Source organism: Acartia tonsa, chromosome 1 (assembly GCF_053477335.1).
Source record: "Acartia tonsa isolate MP-2025a chromosome 1, ASM5347733v1, whole genome shotgun sequence".
In the NCBI taxonomy this organism is placed as follows: domain Eukaryota; kingdom Metazoa; phylum Arthropoda; class Copepoda; order Calanoida; family Acartiidae; genus Acartia; species Acartia tonsa.
This window is the reverse complement of record NC_137260.1, coordinates 57,290,317-57,302,368: the sequence shown is the minus strand read 5'-3', so window position 1 is coordinate 57,302,368 and position 12,052 is coordinate 57,290,317. Positions and strand designations below refer to the sequence as shown.

Genomic DNA, 12,052 nt, shown 5'->3' with positions numbered 1-12,052 from the left:
TACCATCCCCCCTCCCCCTCTGCATACCATCTCTCTCCTCTCACCAGGGAGAACAAAGACAATGGCGAATGCATTATATCTACAATTATTCATACCAATAATAATAATAAGATTCCATATTTAAATTTGACAAACAAGAATTTAGGGAAATTGTTTTTAAGTTCTATCCCTCTGTCCCTGCCTCTCAGAGAACTTATTTTAATACCTTTCCCTCTTGATGTGAGGTCCATATTTTCTCACTTTTGCCCCCACCACGTAATAGTTAAAGCATAATTGTAAATAATAATTTCAGATACAATGTTTCTATTTAAAATGTATTCATAAAAACCATAAAAATGCTTTAATAATAATGAACAATAAAAGGCCATTTTGTGCTTATTTACTAATTTCATCCCCCTCCCCCAAATTTATCAACTCTACACTCCTTTTATTTCCCCCTTCCTCCCACAGCTTCGGGCCTTTGTTGATTCTTTTAGTTAAAATACCCCATGATCACGTAACTGTTATACATTCGAGGCTCGAGGATGGAAAGTTAAAAACGGGGGGGGGGGGATGCGGGGAGGATATCATCAACACCCCCACTCTTTGCCCCGACCAAGGTAGAGGCAAAATTATTAGTGTATGGTAAGGGGGGAAAAGAAGCATATAGAATACGAAATAATGGTTTTACCAGCTGAAACTAAACATGCATCTTAAAGCATCCTAATACTTGAAAACAAAATAAAGACCAAAGGGCAAAATAAACTTTAATATTGAAATTTTCTAAAAATCGTAAATATACTAAAATTCCTTTATGAACATGTTTGAAGACCAAATTATCAATTTTTTCTAACAACAAGAAAATACATTAAACTTATCTGTAAAGCCATTTTCTTATAATGGTTAATACCGCTAATAATATGTAGCATTAAGGAATTAATATATAGAATTGTTAATGAACGTGTGACATTATTCATTAGATCTAAACACTTCGACCCTATTGGTGTTCCATTGATTCCGCAGCCCAACTTTTTCTTAGGTTAACGCGGTACAGCTATTTATTACTAAATCAACAAATTCCAATCTTAGCCTACAAATATTATTTACTATTTAGACATATTCTGTTACTTTAGTAAATATGATGATTTGTCTACTATATAATAGCTATTCTACAACTAGGGTATGTTCTACCAAATCATAATGCAAGGAAAATTATAAAAAAAGACGCTGAACAGAGAAACACACACACACACGCATTACTCTAGGAGAAACACACAAAATTACAATTAGTAGTAGAAACGTTTGGATACTCAACTCAATGAACCAACCCATCAAAATTTAATAATAAAAGTCCCCTATGTTGTTAGGCCAACAAATAATAAAACGGCATTAAAAAACTTTGGGGACTAGTGTAATAAACAGCCTAATGTCCGCTTTCTCCCTGAAAACACCCACATATAATTGTGTATGTTTGTAACAATTGTGTACGCGTTCGTGATCGCACACCCTGACCCTGTCACATACTCTTCCCAAAACCCTCCCCTCACCCAACAATAGCTACGTCATACCTCTCCTGTTAATATTCTAAATTTCCCCATAGCCCCTCACACACCCATATTTTAGCACACAGCACTATAGGAGATAGGTTAGAACAATAGCAGATAAATTCATCGGACACAGACGATTTCTACCATCACTGGAGAAGAATCAGTTTTTTGTCTGCCTACTTTTTTCCCGCTTCAAATTTTTTTCGGTTATTATATATCCATTTTTTGTTCTGCAAATATTGTTTTGAAATCTGAAACCAAGCCGAGACGAGATGGCGGCTAGGAATCCCGCCTTATCAACAACAGTTTCACCTACCTCCCTCCCCTCCAACTCCTGTCATCACCCCTTCTGCTACACCTGTTCTACCTCTTTTTCCCGCGTGATGTCTGTGTTTTATTACTATTCTATTTATTGTGTGTGATAAGGGAAATACATTTCCCTTTTATTCTGGTGCATTCTCCCCCATATCATGGGGTTATCTTTACCTGCATATGTCAAGGAGCGGGTCACTTTTTGTGAATTTTAAGAAATCTTTGACAAGAACCTTTGCTGTCTTTATTATTATAAGACTGCCTTACGATTTTGACTTTTCATCAATTTTGTAAGACCACAAAAGAGCCCAGTAAGCTGAAACTGGGACCCTCCAACTCAATAATCTACTCCTGCCCAAACTGCTTGCTATCAATCAAACCAACCAACTCTAACAAACTGAAACTCAAACACCAAACCAATTTAAACATTATTAATTTAATTGTGTAGTTAGTCTTTATGTTAGTTATTGATATTTTATATGTATAACAGGTAACCCTTAACCTACTAACACATATCTAATTTTTATTTCGTATTTTACTTATTTCATTATGTATGATTTTTTATAAAAATAAATCATTTTAACAAAAACTAAACTATTATCCCCACCTCATATTTTAAGCCCTAAACCACAGAATTGTACACCTATTACCTACTAGATGAAATATTAAATTATTAACCACTGTCTTATCCCTTAACCCTGAAATACAATACACAAAGGAATTTATACATTTTCAATGTTGTAAAAAGTAAAGATTTTTACATATTAGGTTCATCCGTCGAAGACTATAGTTCTGATCATATTTTACAATAATAAACCAAACTTTTAGATAATATAAAAGGCGATTCAATGGTCCTACCCCAAACGTAGGAGTCCCAAACGTCGGAGTGGACAAACGCAGAAGTCCCAAACGCAGGAGTCCCAAACGTCGGAGTGGACATTGCTTAACCGATTCAATCTATTAAATACATTAGATTCTTTATCACACAGTGGTCTAAGGCCGGACATTTCGCCAAAAATAAACATTGGAATTCCTCAAAATTAATAATTTATTTTGAAAATATATACCCTATCTCATATAAAACCGAAGAGTTTTTGTCTTTTCAACTACTGGTTGAGGAATTATGAACTTTGAAACATGAAGGTTCAGGATTATTTTCACGTCATGAATTTTACCTTTTGAATTTTCACCATCTTTGGAAAAAATATTTTTTTTCAGTGTTGCATTGATACAATGAAGTTTCTTCACCTATTTATATTCATAATATTACATGATATATTAGGAAACTGGGGTTTTAGATTTATTTTTTACTTTTTTCATCAATTTTATAGTTGTTTTTAAAATTTTTTTATGTCATTTCCTAAATATTTTTGCAATAAATTTTTGCAATAATTTAAAGTTTTTTAAGTTTTTGACCAAAAACCGGGCCCCGTAACATACCAAACCATATAGTATTCTTAATTTACAGGTATAATGTTATAGTTTGATGTTTAGTTTAGGTTGTTACGGGGCCCGGTTTATTTCAAATTTTAACTTTAACTTTATAGGGTTAACTCTAAAATTGCAATAGATGAAATTTTTTTTTTATTCTTTGTTAATTTTAATCAAAAATGCATTTTAACTTATTTCTTCTCAATAACATAAATGTTTAAATTTGTGTGTTTGTTATGTAAGATATCTAAAACAGATTTTCGAACAATAATTTGATTTTTGTTAAACTAGTAGGTATAATATCAATAAAAAATGTCTTGTTACATTTATCAATTCAAGGGCAAAACAATGCCTATACTCTAAAAGTAACGTGTCTAACAAAGCTGCAGCCTTTTTTAACGTCTCTAGTATGATTACGTTTTACACAAAATAAAAACTAGCAAACGCATTACCCTTTATGCTATAGCCTCGGGTTCATGCTAGACTAATGGATATAGAATATACGTGAATATTATGACAGGGGAAAAATTGTTGTCAATTTAGCTTGCTAACATGTTTCTCGTTTATTGGCTAGTTCATTTATCGAGTAGAAGATGGGATGCGGTAAATGAGGTGGATTAGGGGGACATGTTATTTTAGTCCGCTGAGAGTTTCCCTTGCTAACATGGAACTCGTTTATTTACCAGTTCATTTATCGAGTAGGAGATGGGATGGGGTAAAGGAGGGGGATTGGGTATAGTTATTTTAGTCTGCTGCGAGTTTCCCTTTTTTTGAGAACATAAAAATCTGGTGTAACATTCAAGTAATAGTATATCCAATGCTAGACTAAAACCATCTGGAAATTTTATTTTCGTCAAAGATATGACATCTAAGGAACAAAGCCTCAGACTTTTCAGTCATCGAATTTAATCATTTTCCTTCCCATTTAAGTACTATTGCATGAGTAATCTAAAGGGATTAGTCAATGGATGATTAATAGATAATGATATTCATCCCTAATAATGATGAACAAAATTATCCCTTTTATTATTGGTAAAAAAATTTGGACACTTCCAGTTTGAAACCAACCAATCAATTTCAATAATAAGTTTTTTGGGCCAACCAACAAGATAACATGTTTATAAAACTTTGGGTACCAGTGTAATTTACGGTCGTTGCAATTGCATGCTGTATGAAACTTTCTTTTGGAGCCAAAAAGATTGTCTTCAAGTAACATATCCCTGTGTATTTATTTCGTGATAAGAAGCAACAACTTGGGTTACCACAAAAACAACATTTTTAGATAAATTCCTTTCCAATAAAATAATTTTTGCCAGTAACCTATCCTTGTTTTTTATTACTAGATTACATTAAGTATTATTAATTATCTAAGAGAAAATAACTTCGTAAAATAAGGGTGAAGAAACTTCAATTAGTTGTATCAAATGTATGTTGTACAAAGTTTGGTGATAGATCATTTACCTTTATATAATCATTTCTACAGTAATAATTATTCATGCTTCAAGGTTTTTAAATGTTTTTTTGCTTTAAAACATCGAATTTAGGCTCTCTAGGACTTAAGAAAAAATTATAAAAATATGAAATTTTAGCTAAGTTTCAAAGTATTTTCTAGGCCAGTTGGCTTTTGTTTTTCTTCTCTAGATGCATATACGTGTTGCATTTGGTAATAATAAGGCGCACATTTTTTATTTTGAACGATTCTATCAACTACAAGCTGAGAAAATTGACTTTGAGTAGAGGTAGGTGAAATGTCCACCAAAAGGCCAAAATAGACCACTGTGTATCAGTCATCTAAATAGTACTCATTTGTAAAAAAAAATTGTCCCATCGCTTTTTGGATGTTTTCATCATTGTATATACACTTCAAGCACAAATATAGGTGTGGGGGAGTATTTTATAACAATGCATTAACAAATAATTGAATTAACATAATAACATGTTTTGGCGATATTTTCTATATAAGTTGACGGTAAACGTCTATAATACAAAGTAGAACGATGTCTGTCTATCTGAAGCTTAAGATCTCAGTAACCACTGAACCGATTGGGCTCTAATCTTTTGAGTATATACCCATTGGTCCTTTGGTGGTTTTAAGCTATTTTCTTGGGGGGTGGGACACCTCCAACCCCCCCAAAAAAATGAAAATCCCCCCCCCCAAAAAAAAATAGTTTACTGTTGAAACTACTTCACATAAAAATGGCAGCACCAGAAATACTGAATTTTTTTTAATTACCTCTTTGAGCAAAGCCCCTAGAGGCTAGGGGCGAAGCCGCTAGTATATTATAAAGTAACAAAAGATTCGTCTAACGTTAGTGTTGTTAACAAGCCTAAGATAAACTCTGCAACACGTTTAAAATTTATAACTCGAATAATATTGATGTTAGGGAATGCCTTGGCTTAAAACAGACACAAATCAATACCAAGCAAAGTTGCATGAACTTCCATACAAAGGTGAAGCAATTAAAGAATTGGTTGTCTAAAAAAAAGAAGATGGTTAGTGCATATGTAATAGGGGTGAAGCGATTCAAGCCATATTTGGCGAAGTCCGGCGAAAGAGCCCCTAGCCTTAATGATTCTATCAAACAAATACTCCAAGTCAGGGGCAGTCCGTCTCATCAACAATTCTTCAATAATTCTTCAACAATTCTTGGAAAATCACCAAACCTACCACGGTAATTGTCAGCTGATATAGCAAAAAGAAAGATGCAACTACTTCTATTATGTACTATTGTTCATTTATCTGAGTATAAATCATAAGCTATCACCAAACCTCGTTAGCTTAGAATTTTAGAATTGCCGTCTGCTGGTGGAATCAAAACAAAGATTTCTTTCTAAAGAATTTAGAATTAGGGAGATTAAAAAAATATTTTTGAAAACTTCTTAAAATTAAAATCTTTAAATTTTTTTCTTATCCAAAATATTTGTAACTGTTTAAAATCAAAAACAAAATATTTCAAAAAAATTTTAATCCTAAACATTTTCAAGCACTTTGTTTAACCCCCTGAAGTAGGTTAACGCAAAAGTTTCAAAATGATTCAATAACTAATTAATATCTCACTTTATGAATCTATAAAAAATGAAATAGGACAAATTCAATCAAAACAATTTGGATCTTTAAAGAAAAATTGAAAATAATTAGAAAATAATCAAACTTATGCCTAAAGCTCAAAATTAAATTCATTTTTCATTATTTATCAAACAAGGATGACAACATCTATGAGAGCAAAGCTCTGATACGATAGGACAAATGGACATGAACACTTATAGAATGTCAGAACTGAATAATCAGAAGTGAAATGTATAAGAGTCGAAGCAAAATTGTTAGTAAACTTTGTTTAAAAACTGCTTAATACAGGATAATGTTTATGGACATACTCACATTTCTAGGACTTGATTATAGAGTTGCTTCGCTTATAATATTGTACTTTGTTGTCCCAGGAATCAGTATACCAAATAAATAGGATAATTAGATCACATAAAAATTTGTTATTAAAAAGTAAAAAAAATCAACATAATGTTTAAAATGGACATATGGACATTCTGGTAACAATTATAGAGTTGCTACGCTCTCTAAATTGTATCTAACTACTACAGTTTTAAAACAATAGGACAATTCTAATATGCCGCCCTTATGATCGTTTTCAATTTGTTTTACATTAATGGTAGGAAAAGGGGGGACTCTGTGCTCTACAAGGCACTTTGGGGGAAATTACCCATATCTTAAATGATTCAAATGTTTGTAAGTTGTAATATTCGGAGAAGATTATAAGTTTTTAGGTTTGATTATTGCAGTACTTATTAAATCATGATTTCAGGAAAGCTTTTTTATTTTACTTACCTAATTCGCCACTTTCCTCCAACGTGTTTAGCTATAAGAGACAAGAAGTTGCCAAGAAAGTCAAAATTTAACTACTACAAATATTATAAAATGTATTATTGTGAAAATTCATAGCTATGTAGTTCAGAATTTTATTGCTAGGTGTCGTAAAAACCTTTATTGAATTAAAATATGTATATGAGATAAATTTTTAAATAATCTTAAATATTTTTCAAAGTATCACAGCTATTCACTCTTTAGGATTTTTATAAATTTATTCACTCTTCAACATATAATTTACGAGTAGTTTATGATTTAGATAAAATACCTAAATATTGTAAAAAAGCTTTATTTCTGCCCATACATCTTTAAACTGGACGTGCAGGCAAACTCTGTCTATCCTTTTAGCATGGCTTTTAGTAAACAAAGCAAAAAGTTTTAAAATAATGCTTGAGTTTATTATCAAATTCTGCCAAAAGTTGCTTTATCTCATCATCAAGTTTAAACTGGAAATCAGCTCTAAAGCATTGTTTGCCAGAATAGCCTTCCCTTGTCCCTGACTCCAAGTGGTTACAGATTGAAGAATTATTTAGAACTGATATTACATTATAAAATCATAGCTTATATACACAAATTATAGATATTGGGTAGGCAGAAAAAGGGAATGGAGATGATGGGGAAGTGTTGTCCAGGTGAGAAGAAGAAGGGTAGGTCCATTTGGGGGGTAAGGCTGGTGTCCCCCGGAAAAGGGTAGGTCGGCTGGAAAAGGAGGGGGAGGGGCAACCCCTTCCCCCTGCTATCTGCTGGCAGTTTTGACCGTGCTAATCTGCCAGTCAAACAATAGAAGGGTTGCTGAGGAATTTGTTGGGAGGAGATTAGACACCTGATATCTTATCAATAGTTGGCTAGGAGCAAAGCTCCTCTAGGAAACGACAGTCTGTCGAACTACCACACATACTTCTTGGACATACTTCTATCATGAATATAAATTGTTATTAACCTTCCTCAAAAGTATATGAAGATAAAATCTCAACTAAGAAACGTTATAACCTCAAATGGATTGCTCTTATCTAAAGAGCGCGACGTTATTAATAGATTTATGTATTTGGTTTGAATGACAAAAAGGCGCAAATCATCGCCATTGTGATTTTGTCGGAAGCGGCGCCTTGCTGACATAAGGTCTATTGTCTGTAAAACTTAAAATAACCGTATATATCAAATATTTGAAACAAAATTGCAAGCTATTTACTAAAAAATGTTTATTTACAAGAAAATAACAAGAAATAATTCATAATGAACACTGGTTTTAGTTAGAAATTAATAATTTATCACATAACAAGATTAATTAATGCTTAAAGGATGTCTGGTAATAAAAATACAAAATTCAGTCAGACGACGAATTTCATTCAGTAAATAAGTCCTTTTTACAATGGGTATTGACGTATGAGGGGATGTACAGACAGACTGCGAATACGAGTATAGAGTAGCTCCGATACAATTTAATAATCAATAATCTAACAAAGTATTTCTAAAAAATACACATTTATTAAACATATAAAACTGGTTAGAAATAGGCAGATTAATGGGATTATTATTATAGGATATATTTATTATGATATATATATTAAAGGCTCAGACGTCCTGTTTCTTAGTTAGGTAAGAAACGACGTACTTGAACACGTGGGAAATATAGATACCGCCAGCCTAGACTTATAGGCTTGTATCTAACCAAGTGCAGACGGGAGGAAGCGTATTCACTCTTTGGCCTGCAACAATCAACTACCCCTCAACACAGCAGGATGGAGTATGGTGGCGGTTACAAGTGGAGGTCTGACTCAGCCAGAGAGTATAAGAATGTGAACAGGGATAAGGATACATAAACTTGGGTGTTGATTACCACACTTGCCCCCTCTGAGGGAATATGAAATATTCCCTCACAGTTGACCAGCACGCCGGCTTCTGCGGGTTGATGTGGTACTCGCAGGTTCTTCGATGGCAGCCATAGCCCTCTCTACGATATCCACAGGATTAGGTTCAGCGGGAGTAGGATTTTCTGGAGCTGCTGGAGGCTCTGGAGCAACAGCATTTTGGAGGGCTAACATGCCCTCGCAGGGAGCCGTGGCTACTGGATCTTCAGAGGCAGCGCCAGCTTGCGGATTAACAGGCAGATCAATTCCAGAAGGAAAGAGCTCATTGATTTGATTATCGAGCTCTGTGTCGCTGTTTTCCTCTGCAGGATCCAGGATCTCTGGATTGCCTTCTCTATCGGTGGGCCTGTACTCATCAGAGCACTCAGAACCGCCATAATGGGAGATCAACTCAACTCCATCATCATCTGGCCGGGGTACGTCCCCAGCGGGAAGAGACGCCTCTATTGGTGCCACATTCTGCCCAGGTACATTCATTACATTACAACGAGTATTAATATATTTAATTACCCTGTCGGAGTTTTGGTCCAACAGTCGACTAGTGGCCTCAATAACCGTGGTCATTCGTGATTTTAACTCAACGGTCGAGTCCTCAGAGACGGTGCGAATTTTGTCGCGCAAAGTTCTGCGGTTCCGCAGTAATTCTGCGGAAATTTCAATAAGGCGCTTGCCATGTTGTATATATGCTTTCTCGACAAATGAAGCATTGCTAGCAATTTTAGTTTCCAGACTTCTCTGGAAGGGGAGAAGAGCTTCCTCCATTGCTTCTTTTACAGTGGAGGATAGGACTTTTTTCCATTCCTCAGCGGTCACCCAAAAAGCCTTAGGCTCACTTTTGTTTTCTGCTAATGTTTCTTTCTTTTTAGGGGGTAGTGGAGGCGGTTGAATTTCCACCTTAGCCTTTTTGGCTACTGGCCCGCCGCTGCCTGTTGGTGTTGGCGGACGTTTTTCTACCGCTTTTGGGGCAGATTTTACGGCGACTACCTCCAATTCAGGTGAGGCATTACGTTTTGGCGGCGATTCCACCCGATTTTTTTGCGGTTCCCCTCCCCTATTTTGTTCCATTAGAGGCCTGGTTCTAGACCTGGCTTTATCAGAATATTCGTTGGCTTCTAAGTTTTTAGCCTGCCGCAATTTTTCTTGCAGGTCTAGGAGTTCCTTTGGAACCTCTTTTCTCGCTTGGCGGTAAACGTGGATTGACTTTGAGACGCATTGCAATTCACTGAGGTTTTCAGGGTTGCGCGGCGGTTTTACCCGCGGCTGGTACCTGTTTTCATCAGGTTCATAGTAGGCTTCCTCAGGGCCGCCCTGGGGATAGCCATGATTGCTGTCATAGTAATAGTCCTCTTCATTGTAAAAGGGTGCCTCTTCATATTCTCGACGGTATGAAGAGTGACCGGCCCCATGGGAGTGGTGAAAACCCCTTGAAAAATTCCGCCTGGGATATCCTAAAACAAAAATAATAAACTTAAAATTAAGGGTCATTAATTCCTTATACCGAATAAGGAAATATTTTTACAAAGACGACCTTTAGGGACGACAATTTTATAGGTATATATGCTTGATACAGGTCGTCCGTTTTTGAGGGGATTAGTTTTCCCCATTATTTGTAAAATCCCGCAATTCGTGCGTTTCACTCGTACCTCCTTCTTTGTACGCGTGAATTTTGGTGCAGGCTAATATGTAGATAATAAAAGCGACGCATAATAACGACCCTATTCCTGTAAGGATGGCTGCTACTACAAGCACTATATGATACCAAGTACTGGATAGAAAATCAACCACCTTATGATACGTTTGAATAAACCAGGAGTCAGTTATTTTTACTTCAAAATTATTGGAGTCTGCGGCAAGTTGGCTGAGGTATAATTCCTCGGTACTTTCTGAGAAATTAGTTTTTTCTAGGCTTTGCCAAGAATGATATAGAAATAAGCTAATCGGTTTATCCATAAGATATTGATTTACATTTAGTATTTGCATACCCTGCCCTTGATTACCAAGGAATTTTCCTTGGTACAAATGTAAGAAAATTGGATTTTCGGCACATTTAGTCGGGGTTAAATGGGTGGTATTAACCAATCTGCGTGAAAATGGGGATATTCCCATAGTCTTATTATTGACTGAAACCGAAAAATGATCCACAAAACAGGGTAAATTTTCTCCCAAAGAAACATTGATTTTAAGACTGTCGCACTGTATTACTAAATCCAGCTCACCGAGCGCCCTAACTAGTTTTTTACGATGAGTCTGAATACTGCTTTTAGACAGAAAATGGTTCTGTAAACAGCGAGTTTCGGGGACAATTAATTTGTTATATTGTTGGTAGGAATAGAAAATCTCTAGTGGTAGCATATCATCTTTTTCTTTAGAGTTTAAGAGTGGGAAATATGGTTTTATAGCATTTGTGAACCATACCATTAAGTTATCGATATTAGTTTTGTAATAAAATAATTCGGGAATTAGACTTTCAAAATGTTTTTTATCTTTAAGTTCTAGTGCTAGAGTAATTTGGGGATCGATCACTAGATATTTTTGGGTACCCTGTTCTCCTTCAAATGTAAACAATGAAATATTAAAAATGTCTACCGTTCGCCAAGGAGAAGTGAATTTTTGTGCGCTATCAGTTTTATCATCTGAGATAATTCTATCGTAGCCTAATCTCAGATTGTGATCTAAACAATTGTTTCCCACCCAGTGACTGCCCAGGTAACAGCCCGCTTTTGTTTGTAATAATTCAACAGGCTCAGCCTGGACCCCTATTTGTTTTTCCTCAAATGTCCCAGGGATAAAAATGCCGTTAATGTTTACGCCGTTCCCCTCGCAGGCGGGGTCGATGCCGTTAAGGATGTTGTTGGGGTAAGTAAGTGTCCCGTTTACCAGGAAACGCGTGTATGACATCTGGTGTTCATACACTGAGACTGATTTTCCTTCAAAGTTAAATATTTTAGTTTTGGACATGGTGTAACAGTCTTCATAAGTTACGAGGTTCGGTATCTCAACGAGTGCAGGAGCAGCGAGGTGTATGTGGCTATATCTGC

At 35.3% G+C, this 12,052-nt stretch overlaps 1 protein-coding gene across 2 annotated transcripts in view; it reads right to left on the bottom strand.

Moving 5' to 3' along the window:
• Positions 1-8,330: 8,330 nt before the first annotated feature.
• The window catches only part of LOC145324590 (uncharacterized), a 28,579-nt gene continuing 24,857 nt past the window's right edge, over positions 8,331-12,052 (bottom strand). For both annotated transcript variants that reach the window (XM_080167175.1, XM_080167182.1), the window contains exon 11: positions 8,331-8,523. The gene's annotated coding sequence lies outside the window, so the exon portion shown is untranslated. The remainder of the gene's footprint in view (positions 8,524-12,052) is intronic.